Genomic DNA, 13,491 nt, shown 5'->3' with positions numbered 1-13,491 from the left:
GGAGACACAGAAGCTCCTGGCTCTTGGCTCCTGATCGGCCCAGCTCTGGCTGTTGTGGCCATCTGGGGAGTGAACCAGCAGATGAAAGACCAACTCACTCCTCTCTCTCCCTCTCTCCCTCTCTCCAACTCTTTCAAATAAATTAAAAAAAAAAAAAACTAAGTTGTAAAAACAGTCTCAACAATAAATGTACAGTATTGTTTTCAATGCTGTCTTAAGTTCACATAAACACCCCATCTTATAGATATAAAGAAGCCTATTGCCACAGTTCTGAAATAACCTTTCAAGGGGACCTATAAACATTCTTGGGTTTCTTAAAAAATCTTTGTGGGGAAGACCTTGGCCCTTCTCAGACTGCCCACAGCTTAGCGCTGTCCGTCCTGGTGGCCGTTACCCAGCCTGGCCTTCCGCAGGATCCCACATCACAGAGGGTGCAGCAACAGCCCATGGCCTGGCCCGTTCCGAAAGTAGCCGTATCCACATTCTCAGTGTGATTTTTCTCGACAGAATTGATTCCTGCCCTGAGAAAGCTCAGAACAGGGGTGGACTAGGAAGGAAACAGGACACTTTACAGAAAGTGGCACTTACCTCCTTACACCACCAGTTTTATAGACAGAAACCAGATTTTATAGATGGAAACAAGCTCACAGAGGGAAGTCCCTTGCTCAGGGTCACAGCCAGCACCTAGTGGAGACAGAGGGAATGCACACCCATCCGCTCCAAATCTTCCTCTTCCTACACCCAAAAATTCCCAGGCTGGGGAACAGGAGGCCAAGAGCCTTGCTCCCCATCAGCCGGGTCAGTCCGTCTCCCTGCGCTTTGTGTGTACAGAAGGTTGCATGAGCAGGGGAGTCTAGTGTTCCCCTTCAGGCAGTGCAGCACACCCGAACCAGCTAACTCAGGACGGCCAAGGAGCCAAACGCCTGACCTACGGAGCTGCCGCTTGTGAACTAGCGGCCCTAGAGCCTTGCAAGAAAATCTGTACTTGTTTGATAGAAACACAAGAGAGGCCAATTCACTTAGCACAGATACGGCTCTACACTGAACGGAAGAGGTAAAATTTTAAAAGACAAGGAAATTCAGGTCAAAACAGAAGTTAACCCTAAACTCGAATCTTCCATTCCATTGATGACCAGATAATTTTGTGCTACAAACGACAAGTCAAACCCACATCCTGGCATGTTCAGAATACATGTACAATGTTCAAAATTATGAGCTTTCAACTCATGCCCTTAAAATTGACAATCTTTGTAATTCAAGACAAGCTGGAACAGGGTATAAAGATTTAAATTCACTTAAATGCACACAGATCATTATAACTGTGGACATGTGGTGAAAATTTCCCCCCGTTTTAAAATTGTAAGGTATAGAGCCTCCTAATTGCAGGGGCCGATGAGACTTGCTGAGAGCGTGTGAATAAAGCTAACTGGAAACAAGGTTTGTTCAAGTGCCCACGTCAACGCAGACCTAGATGAAGCAGAGAGATTTAGGGGCTGATTGACTTCACTTGTGGAACTGTTCTGGGCTCAACAGAACAGAAGAATTTCAAAAACATATCAGAAGAGATTCCTGGATGACGACTTGTGAGTACTGGGTTTTAAATATTTGCAATGGGAACCCCATGATGGTTCTAAATCAAGTATTAGCCCAGCCGTGCAGCTCCATACCAAGGTGCTATGGGGTTTGTTCCCTCAAGGGTCAGGTACCGGAAGCTTGGACCCCAATGTGGTGAGGTTGAGACACAGAGGAACCTTTAAGAAGGAGCGCGTGCTGGGATGTGTTTAGAGCTTTAAGGGAGCTTTGCTCACAGCAGTGCACTTTCACTCTTGCAGAGCAGGTTGTTACAGTCAAACCAGGAACTTCTCCATCTCTGGCTTCCTTATCCATACACCTGCTCCTTCTGCCGGCTCCCTCTCTTCTCTACTCTGGTATGTTATGACACAGTCAGCGGACCTCTGACAGAAAGCCAGCACCATCTTGTTTGGGCCTCCAGCCACCAGAATCATCAGCCAAGACCTCTTTATGAGTTACCCAGTATCAGGTATTTTGTTATAACACAAAAAACTATGTGCCAAGATGGTGCAGTAATCTAAAAATCCAGAGACAACTGCACAAACCCTAGGACTCCCAAGATTACAGTAAACTGGTTGTGAGAATGTAAGTTGATTTGCCTGCCAGTATTTTCCCTGATTTTTGTCACCTCTGTCCCATATGTCTCTGGTGGAGCCAATATCATTACTGACAACAGCAGTAATTGGTTAAGGGATAGACAGGTAACAAAACCCAGCCAATGAGGTCAGAAGTTAGGCTCCTGCAGAGGTCGCTGCTTGAGAGGCACCAGAGGGCTACTCCCTCTTCTGCTGGACTTAAACTGGATGGCTTGGGGTGGGCTTTTTGGATCAATGAGTTAAGCTGCTGCTTGAGATGCCCATATCCCATATTGAAGGGCCTGATTCAAGTTTAGCTACTCTACTTCCGATCTACCTTCCTGCTAATGTGATCCTAGGAAGTAGCAGGTAATAGCTCAAGTGGTTGAGTCCCTGCCCCCCATGTAGGAGATTCAAACGGAGTTCCAGGTTCCTGGCTTTGGCCTGGCCTAGCTGCAGCTGTTGCAGGTATTTTGGAGTGAATCAGCAGATCCAAGAATCTTGCTGTGTGTGTGTATGTGTGTGTGTGTGTGTGTGTGTGGTGTGTGTGGCTTTGCCTACTAAATAAATATACTAAATAAAAATAAATCAGCTTAAAAAAACCCTGGAGGTCCTTCAATATGAGTGTTAATATGAGGTGTTAACATCACCTCCCAAGAAGCCTGAAAAGGGAGCCCACACAGAGCCCAGAGACATCCTACTGACAACTGAACTCCTCGGCCTATCATCACCATAACCTGAGTTTGACAGCCACAGAGCCACACAAGCCTTGGAAGAGAGGCAAAGCCTAATGGATAATTTAAACATTCTAAGAAAGCCCAGGAAATGCAAACAAAATAGAAGAAACAATGGTTTTAGGCCTTGGACAGGGGACACACAGGACAGTACCTCTCAGAGGAGACAAGGTGAGCCCCCTCATTTCCCCAGCTTGCTTCCCTGAGAGAAACACTGTCTAGGCTGCAGCACAGGCAGGGCCAGCCAGAGAGGGTTGGACATCCAGGGAGGTTGAGGCAGCTGCATTTCACAGAACAAGGTGCCCAAGAGAAGAGAGCTACATGAGAAGGGAGTTCTGGAGATTTGCACAAAGTCCCCCTGAGTATTCAGCTGAGTACCAATTGATGTATGTGTGTGAGGAAATCCCAAGGCCAGGGGAAGAACCACCTCTGAGCATTGGAAGTCAACAATCCTCTGTGCTCTCGTGCAGCCGGGAAGTCTCTCTCACAAGTCAGAGTGGAGAGCCTCCTGGTGCACCAGGTATCAGGCACAGGATCGATACAGACCCCCTTGGTGGTGGAAGAAACCAGCTCTGGACTAAGCACCATTCTGATCCCACCTCACAAACCTAACAAGCAAGACCCAAAATGACCAAAATGTCTCCAAGTAACTTCACCATCCATGCCCCAGAAAGCTCAAGAATAATGCAATACAAAAATAGCTAGCACGCAATAAGATGAAGATAATGTCTATAATCAAATCAAAACTTACCCAGACACTACAAGACAATAAAAGCCATAACAAAGAGAAACTGACTTGAACAGGGTGAAGACATAACCTGAAGTCTCTTCTTCAATGAACTGAGCCACTAAATTCCCTTTTGGCTTAAGAGAGTTGGGGAGCATTTCCATTTGATGGGGAAGGGGAAGTGGAATTCAGGAGGCAACTGCCTAATCTGGACAAGATAACAGTCTTGCTGGTTCTGAAAAAACACCTTCTCTTTCCAGCACTGGCAATACTGACGCTGGCACCCATCACGCACAGATGTGGACAGAGTTGAGACACACTCACAGAATAAGAGCCAGGCATCAAAAACCCCCCTGTCTGTGAGATACCAGAATTCTCTTTGGTTTTTGTTGCATTTGATAAATTATTTACACTAGGCCTATGACTGTTTCAGAATATAGAATTAAATTTTTTTGGAATTTTTTTATATTGTGATGTTAAGATATGTTTTGATTCTTAGTAATGTTTTTAAATTATGCAGCTCATACACAAATGAATTTCTCACCATGTACAGTGTACTTCAAAAAAAAAGTTGGGTTACGCAATCCTCAAGTACCCTTCTGTTATTAACATTTCAAAATCCCCACCAGACTCACAGAAAACCAATATAAACCTACATTCAAACGTACAAGTTAATCTGTACCAAGAACTAGTAATGACCAGCTGTACTCATCAGCTGACAGGAGGCAGTAAAGAAAAGGGATCTAAGATTTTGTTATTGTCAGTAGGTGCTCTACACGTTAGTTCATCTAATTAGTAGGTAGTACTACCCCTGCTTTACAGGGGAAGAAGCGTCAGTCCAGAATTAAGCCACAGTCCAAGGCCACTTCCGTTAGTAGGTGATGGAATTTGAAACTGATCAGATCTCAGTCTAGAACCTTTCCCATGTGCAACGAGTAATCAGTGGATAGATCAGGTGACTGAGAGACGCCACCGAGGTATTTCAGCTGATGGACTGTCTAGGTACGTTTCTGCACCAGAACCAGGACCGAGTGGCAGAGGCCGATTGGCACCTAAAGCAAACGTGTGAGGGGAGAACAGACGACACAAGGAGGCAAAGTCTGGTTGCAAACTCTCGTTGACTGTACTTCCAAAATCCAGTGGGGCCGTGTGCCTTCACGCATTTCATTCAGAGTTCACTAAAGGCCTCCAGTGTGCAAGATACTCTGGGGATGCTAGAGTTACAAAGCCAGATCTATAACTTGCCTTATTTCCCAAGAGATTGAAGCCAATATCATGGCTGCGTCTAGCTGATGTATAAGGAAGCATACCACTTTCAGAAGTGAAGTTTCTGCATCATGATGTAGTGCTGTAGGGGGTAAGGAAATCTCTCAGCAGGAACCCAATTCCGTTGGGTTTAGACCTAGCACAGGTGGCCCTTAGAGCACGAATGGCCCTCACCCTATCTACTTGCTCCCAATACCTTGCCAAACCCCAAGGAAGTGAGTAGGGCTGTTCTTGAAAGAGAAGGCCATTTCCAGCATCTTTCCGAGGTGTTGGCACCTTCTTCATCTCAGATCTTGGTAAATATAAAAAGAGGGGGTGCAGAACACTGCATGGAGTGTGATACTCTATGGTGTTTCAGAAAGCAAAGGGAAGGAGGAAAGGAGGGAGGGAGGGAGGGAGGGGTCACTGCACTCACTTATTATATGTGTTTGGAATATCTCAGGAAGGACATATAATCAATTGGTAATAGTGTTTGCTTCCTATAAAGGAAACTAGGTGCTGAGGTACAGGAATGAGAGGCAGATCTGGAGACTTTTCAGTGTGTACTTCTATATATTTTGAATTTAGGACCATACATAAAGTTACATCCCCTCTGGTACATACGGAGACAATATTTTTTGCTCACTAAATCTGACAGCAAAACTGAAGGGATATTCTAAGGTCCCCGCTTTCTCTCTCCATGGTGTTTGCCATCACTGCCTACTCCCTTCTTGAAATTCCCCTTCTTTGGCCTCCTTGACTCCAAAGTACCAAATTAGAGTCATTTGACTTGCAGTCTGTTCTCATCATCGCTGAGGCTCAGACACCCGGATAAGAGTTAAGGCGAGAAAATCCCACTGGATTTGACAGAGAATATATAGAATCCACATCCAGTTCTACCATATCTTGTCATTAGTGAAACATTAGAAGCCTCCCTACAAAGGTTGTTACCTGTGTCAACTCTGAAAAATACCAATGTGTAATAAAGCGTTTGGACCCTTGCTTGAATTCAGTCCCAGCCTCAACCCTTTTTAGCTGTGTGGTCTTGAACTTAATCTCTGTAAGCACCAGTCGCCTCTCCTCTCAAAAGGGGGAAATAACTGTGCAACTTCCTAAGGTTGCCGCTCAGATTAAAAGCCACAGTATATGAAAGAGGCAGGCACAGGATCTGAAGCTCACTCCATGTTAGCTGTCACCATGGCCTGCGCTGTACGTTCCAAGAGGCTGGGCTCCGAGATCCCCTCGGGAGCTGCTAACTGTCCCCAGCAGCTGCCATTACAGTCCCAAGGTGCTGCGGGTCCCCACGGAGTGCTTCTCACAGACAAGCAGCAGGTGCCAAGCCCTTGCACCACAACCTCTGGACTGGATGTGGTTACATCCAGATGAGCCCGAGACTACAGCCACAAAGACTCGGGGGGGGGGGGTGCGGGGGGGTCGCCATGTGGTGTAGTAAAGTTGTTGTGGCCATGACACCAGCCCTCGAGGACAGATTCTGTAAATGGCAAAGCCAGATGCTACATCCATCCTGCACCTCTCCCCAGCTGCTACAAGATGGAGCCAAAGGGGCAGCCCTGTGGGTGCACACGGCCAGTCTCCCTTGCTGGCCTCCACTTGGGCTGCGGTTCAAACACCAGCTCTCTGACTACCGCAGAATGTTCCAGGTCAACGCCAGGCCTGAGTCACAGGAAGGCAGGAAGTAAGTCAACAGACGCTCTCGTGCCCCAGGTGTCAGCTGTGATTTGCGCTGCCTCCCTCCTGGCGCAGCTTCTGCTGTGATCGCCCCCGTGTGGTCTGCGAGGGGGAACGTGTGCCAGCTGTCACCTTCCCCTTGGCCACCCTCCTGGCCAGATCAGCCAGGGTCTACACCCATGCATCTACTTTGGCCCAGCCTCTGAATCTTGACGTGACACCAAGAGGCTCCACAAAGACACAGATTCAGCCTTTGAGCCGTGGCATTCATGTTGCCCAAATTCAGAGAAGCGCTTGGTGGCCAACGACCTGACACAGACATCAGAGTGGATCCAGCCCGGAGACAATCCCGCAGCTCCCGACGGCTTGCCGCTCAGGTTCCCAATAAGCTGCTTGTGTTTGGAGGGAAAGCAAGCCAACGGCGAGGCTGAAGGAGACCACATTGACTCTGAAGCTGGTAAAAATCCGCATGCTATTTTCAAAAAGCAGAAATGAGCTCCCACATCAAAGAGACCTCTGTCCTTTGTCCTCGGCAGGCAGTTGGCCCTTCTCACCCAGTGTTTTCGTTCCCCGCTCCACCCCCTCTCACGCTCCACTTTTCTTGTCAACACAGAAGCCCGCAGGTTGCTAGACTTGCCCCAGATACATCCAGAAGACAGATAACCAGGGTGAAGGAAAACTAAAGCAGCTTTTCCCAGAGTGGGAGTTTGGCCTAGTAGCATGGCCTCTGCTTGGGAGGCCTGTGCCCCGCACCAGGGTGCCTGGGTCTGAAAACCTCATCCAGCTCCTAAGGTAACTTCCTGCTAACACAGACCCTGGGAAGCAGCAGGGAATGGCGCAGGTAGTTGGAATCTAGCCACCCACATGGGAGACCTGCACTGAGCTCCCAGCTTCCGCTGCTGCAGGCATCTGGGGAATGAATCAATAGATGGGAGCTCTCTCTCTAAAGCAAATTAACTGATTAAAACATTGTTAAGCAGCACTACTTTTGAATATGCCCATTCAGTTTCCCTTCTAACCTGGGTTTTCCTGTGCACATTCATTGGCGAGCTATAGTATCCAGAAGAGAGAAAATGAATCAAATGATTTTCTCATTCTGCAGGTGTGCATCTGATGTGGTCATCCCCATGTGATCCGCATGTGGGGAATGTATGCCTGTTGTCACCTTGGTGCCCTGGCAGCCAAATCAGCCAGTGTTTATGCTGCACATGCTGTATTCGGCATCCTATGATTTGACTGCAGGGCCACATCCCCTATCTTTGTCTATAAGGACTGTATATCTTTAAAAAAAATTAAGACGAGGGGCCAGCATCGTGGTATAGTAGGTTAAGCATCTGTCTGCAGCACCAGCATCCCATATGGGTGCTGGTTTGTGTCCCGGCTGCTCATCTTCTGAGTTAGCTCCCTGCTAATGGCCTGGAAAGGCAGTGGAAGATGGCCCAAGTCCTTGGGCCCCTGCACCCATGTGGGAGACCCAGAGGAAGCTCCAGTCTCCTGGCTTCAAATCGGCACAGCTCTGACATTTGCAACCATTTGGGCAGTGAGCCAGTAGATAGAAGAACTCTGTCTCTCCCTCTGTCTATAGCTCTTCCTCTCAAATAAGTAAACCTTTTAAAAATAATTTTTAAAATATCTCTTTAAAAATTAAGATGGAAATGATTTCATTTTGTAAGAAGAGAAAAGAAGCACTAGAAATTAAGAGAGAGCATCGGGGGTGACTTACACCACCAATTGGGAAGCTGTCACCTTAGCAGTTCCCTGCAACAAGTGCTTCTAAAACTAGAGGGTTAGGAAGGAGGGGATTCAAAGTGACCCATGTTAAAACCACCTCACAGACACAAGCACAGGGCGAGCTCTGACACCAGGCTGCGTTCCATCACCTGACCACCACGGCCATGAAGTGGGTAGACAGAAAGTGCTTCTCACCCGGCCCTTGGGGGCGGGAGCTCCTGCAAGCGCAGGGTGCTCATGAAAGCAGAAGTCTTCACACAGAAAAGCCTCCCTCACTCGCCAGCCAACGCTGCAGGGTCCCCACACCACATGCATGAGAAACTGGCTCCTCTGTAGAGTGCACGTGAGGACAGAACCCAGAAACGCATTCTGACAACAAATAGGTCTCGTGTATGAGGTCCTGCTAGCGTCGTCCCACCCAGGGACAAACACCAAGACTGTGCCCGGGGCTGAGAGAGCAGCAGGCTGCACCTGCCTGTCCCTGGGCCTGTATCCTCTGGCAGCCCAGGGGGCCTGCAGAAGCAGCGGGTGGCCAGCAGACACGCAGAGGCTCACCTTGTTCAAGTTTCAGTGAAGACGTCAGTCAGGTACCAAAGAGGACAGAAAACGTCCAAATGCTTCCTCTTAGCTACAAGGCATACATCTGTGTAAGCTCTATCAACACTATACACACACACACACCCCACCTGTGACCAAGATTTTGCATGTAATTCCTACTTACAAAACGGGTGATTCATAGAACAGTTGCTAAAGCAATGATGAGCGGTTTTTTTTTACTCTGGATGAGACGCATTAAAGAACATGACGGAAGTGGGGCTGAAGGCGTTCTAAAATGGAGAACCATACTGTGAAGGATGCACATAGCATCCACAGCACCAACCCTCAGTACCTGGTGGAGAAGATCATTCGGACGCGAATCTATGAGTCCAAGTACTGGAAAGAGGAGTGCTTTGGGCTTACGGCTGAACTGGTGGTCGATAAAGCCATGGAGTTAAGGTTTGTGGGTGGTGTCTATGGTGGCAACATAAAACCGACTCCTTTTCTGTGTTTAACCTTGAAGATGCTTCAAATTCAACCTGAGAAGGATATCATTGTAGAGTTTGTCAAAACTGAAGATTTCAAGTATGTTCGTATGTTGGGGGCACTTTACATGAGGCTGACAGGCACTGCGATTGATTGCTACAAGTACTTGGAGCCTTTGTATAATGACTATCGAAAAATCAAGAGCCAGAACCGAAATGGGGAGTTTGAACTAATGCATGTAGACGAGTTTACTGATGAACTGCTGCACAGTGAGAGTCTGTGATATCATTCTGCCTCGGCTACAGAAACGCTGTGTACTAGAGGAAGTTGAGCACTGGAGCCTCGCGTTAGTGCTCTAGAAGAGGACATGGATGACATGGAGTCCAGTGAAGAAGAAGATGAGAAGTTGGAAAGAGCGCCATCACCTGATCACCGCCGGCGAAGCCCCGTCGCTCTCCTACAGGAGGAGTAGGAGTCGGTCACCCAGAAGGTGGAGTCGATCTCCAAAACAGAGAAGCCCACCCCCTCGTAGAGAAAGGCCTCGTAGCAAGAGCCCCAGACGTCACCGCAGCAGGTCTAGAGATCGACGGCACAGATCTCGCTCCAAATCACCAGGTCATCACCGCAGTCACAGACACAGGAGCCACTCAAAGTCTCCTGGAAGATCTAAGAAAAGCCCCAAGAAGAGCCGGAGAGGGAATGAGTAATGGATTCAATTTGGTTTTAGTCCAAATGGCCTCCTCTGTATATGAGGGCATCTGTCTACGTGGAAGGATTAAGACCTGCTCCCCAGGCAGCTATGAGAATATTTTGGTCTTTTCTTTAAAATAAATAAATAAATAAATAAATAAAGCAATGAAAGCTGAGCACACACTAACAAGCCGTGAAAATACCCAGTAGAATCAGCAGCCGGCAGGCAGGGCAGTTCCCTCAAAGGATGGATATGTGTCTGCAATGTGTGTGTGTATAGTGTATGCATAAATTCACAAATACATATTCTGGATATGCATATTTAGGTTCAGGAGGGCTCTTCAAAAAGTTCATGCAAATTTTTAAAGAAATAAAGGAGTGGTTACAATATCTTCCACGTGCTGGAGACTGCCCATGCATTGGACAGTTGAGGGTATGCCAAAAAGTTTGTGGAAATGGAATTAGAAGATGCTTATTGTGGGTTTTTTAAAAATTTTGAAACTCATGCTTTCCCATGAAATTTTTTCCTCAAGATTTATTTATCTGAAAGGCAAAGTTAGAGATTGAGAAAGAGACAGACATCTTCCATCCACTGGTTTACTTTCCAAATGGCCGGGGCTGGCCCAGGTTTAAGTCAGGAGCCTAGGATTCCATCCGGGTCCCTCATGTGTATGCCAGGAGCCCAAGTACTTGGGCCAGTATCTGCTGCCTTCCCAGGTGCATTAGTAGGGAGCTGGATCAGAAGCAAAGCAGCTGGGACTCAAACTGGAGCCCACATGGGATGCCGATGTCTCAGGCAGTGGCTTAACCCACTGTGGCACAGCGCTGGCCCCTCCTGTGAAACTCTGGAAGACCCTCATGGTGCCCTGGGCTGCAGCTGCACAGAGGGGGTTTCCATGGGCTGACTGAAGGGTAAAGCACCACCCAGCAAGAGCGCTTCTGTGTGTAAGTCACAGCCAAGGACTCCTTCCCTGTACTAAGCACCGCTTGAATTTCTGTCTTTTCAAGATTTATTTGAGAGCCATAGACAGACAAAGGGAGAGGTCTTACATCTGCTGGTCCACTCCACGAATGACCACAATGGCCAGAGCTGAGCCAATCCAAAGCAAGGAGCTTTTCCCGGGTCTCCCCCATGGGTGCAGGGGCCCATGCACTTGGACCATCTTCACTGCTTTCCCAGGCCACAGCAGGGAGCTAGATGGGAAGTGCTTAAGATGTGGGGTTGTGGAGCTGCAGACAGCAGCTTTACCCACTATGCAACAGGACCATCCCCAGTTTGAGCAGCATGAGCATGCAATCCCTGTCCACAACTTGCATTTAGACATAGGTAACCCACCAGGGTGGGAACGAAAAGAAGCCACTTGGGGAACAAAATCACCATTCCTGAGGGGGAGAGAGAGGAAAACCAGCCCTCCGGGGAGTCTCTGGGCATCCCGGCAGGGAAGGATGTGGGGTGAAAACCAACCTTGCCCTGGAGCACAAAGCTTTCTATTGGAAGAGCCCTGTTGACAGCAAGCAGGGCAGGGCATGACGACAGCCACGTGACCACTGCAGCCTCTGCCCTCATCCCAACCACAGGTGGACGTAAAGGGGGGAATATACTTTCCTTCTGGTTGGAAAGAATTCAACGGCAAGATGGCCAAGTGGCCAGAAGACAGACACCAACATATCGATCACGTCCAAAGAGCTAGAGAGCCTTAACAAGACGCTGATAACCATGGCCTCTGCTTGGGGGCTCCACTAACAGGGGAGACCTGGGGCCTGCCCAGACCGTGTTGTGCCCTGTGCTGATTAGGCCTGGGACATCCAGGTTACACACTCTGCTTCCTGTGCCTTTCACCACAAAGCCATGAGGTTGGTCCTCTGAGGCCCATTTTACAAGTGGGGAATACTGAGGCAGAAAGAGGTCCCCCCCGCCCAACACCACTGATCTAGAAAGCCAAGTGTTGCTGTTGGGATTGGAAGCCAGAGGTTGCTCTTCACTGTGCCACCCGCCCACCGGCAGCACGGGCACATGTGGATAAGACCCAGAGCTGCGCAGGGAGACAAGTGATGTATTTGTGGGAAATTTAGCTATCACAGCTTGTCTGTGAATACAAGGATGGAGTCTAATATCAGACCACCCTTAATGTGTTGTATGTAATACACAAGCTTACTTCAAAAAGTTCATGGTGGGACAGTCTAGCAAGTGAGCCGCTGGTTGCAATTCTCCTGCCCCATGGCCAGAGTGCCTGGGTTCAAGTCCTGAGCCCACTCCTGATTCCAGTTTCCTGCTACAGTGCACCCTAGATAGCTGCAAGTGATGACTTAAGTAGGCGAGTTCCTCCTACCCACGTGGGAGACCTGTATGAAGTTCCCGACTCCTAGGTTTGGCTCCTTGGCCTTTGTGGGCATTTGGAGAATGAACCACAGTATGGGAATACATACTCTCTTTCTCTCTCTGCCTCTCAAATAAAAAAATAAATTTATTTATTTGAAAGGCAGGGTTACAGAGAGGCCGAGGCAGAGAGAGGTCTTCCATCTGCAGGTTCACTCCCCAAATGGCCACGACAGCTGGTGCTGGGCCAATCTGAAGCCAAGAGCCAGGAGCTACTTCTGGGTCTCCCACATGCATGCAGAGGCCCAAGGACTTGGGCCATCTTCTACTTAGCATAGAAGAGAGCTAGATCAGAAGAGGAGCAGCTGGAACTCCAACTGGCACTCACATGGGATGCCGGTACCACAGGTGGCAGCTTTACCTGCTACATCACAGCACCAGCCCCTCAAATAAAATTTTAAAAAGTTTTAAGTTCCTATAGAATTACAGATAAATTTATTTTGCTGTGAAAATTCTGGAATGCATGCATAGTTTTCTCATAATACACATTTCCCGTGAACTTTTTTAAGTTGTACTTGACTCTACTTCCGCATGAGACTTGATCATTGAATTCCAGTCACAAGAAATGGATTGCACAAGGATTTTTAGTACCTACTTCTTATTTGGCCATTGCTGAGGGAGGCTGCCATATTTGCCTGGACCACATGACCTACCATAACAGCCATTGACAGTTGTACCAAAATGGCCCTTGAAGGTATAAGCTTGCACAGGGCAACCTTAGCCAAGGAGAGAAATCCCATACAGGACAGTGGCTGAGCCTATAGATGCTGTTTCTTAAGAAGTCTGAGGACAAGGTGTGCAGAAGGAACCATATCAGGTGGAAGACGGAATGCTATTCAAGGGCCAATAGAACAAAGATAACTCTTGAGTGCTGAGAGGGGAGATGAAAAATCTGTGCCATTCGAATCACAGCACACTCGCTGCCTTTTCAGAACTACTTGGCAGATTCACGGGTCCTGGCCACATGACTGTCCCTGGGCCCCATAGGCTAGCAACATGACCATAATCTGCAGCTATGTGAATCCTCACGGCGAAGCCAACCCATCTGTGAGTTAGTCTGAGTTTCCGACCATCAGAATTACACTGTTAGACCGACAATCAACCAGGGTCAGTTTCAGTTTCAGCAAA

The 13,491-nt window shown here is 48.1% G+C and overlaps 1 pseudogene; it reads left to right on the top strand.

Annotated features, from left to right (window-relative positions):
- Positions 1-9,105: 9,105 nt before the first annotated feature.
- Positions 9,106-10,081, top strand: LOC133769423 (pre-mRNA-splicing factor 38A-like; annotated as a pseudogene).
- Positions 10,082-13,491: the final 3,410 nt, after the last annotated feature.

Source organism: Lepus europaeus, chromosome 11 (genome assembly GCF_033115175.1).
Source record: "Lepus europaeus isolate LE1 chromosome 11, mLepTim1.pri, whole genome shotgun sequence".
Classification (NCBI taxonomy): domain Eukaryota; kingdom Metazoa; phylum Chordata; class Mammalia; order Lagomorpha; family Leporidae; genus Lepus; species Lepus europaeus.
This window is presented reverse-complemented; position numbering and strand designations above follow the sequence as displayed.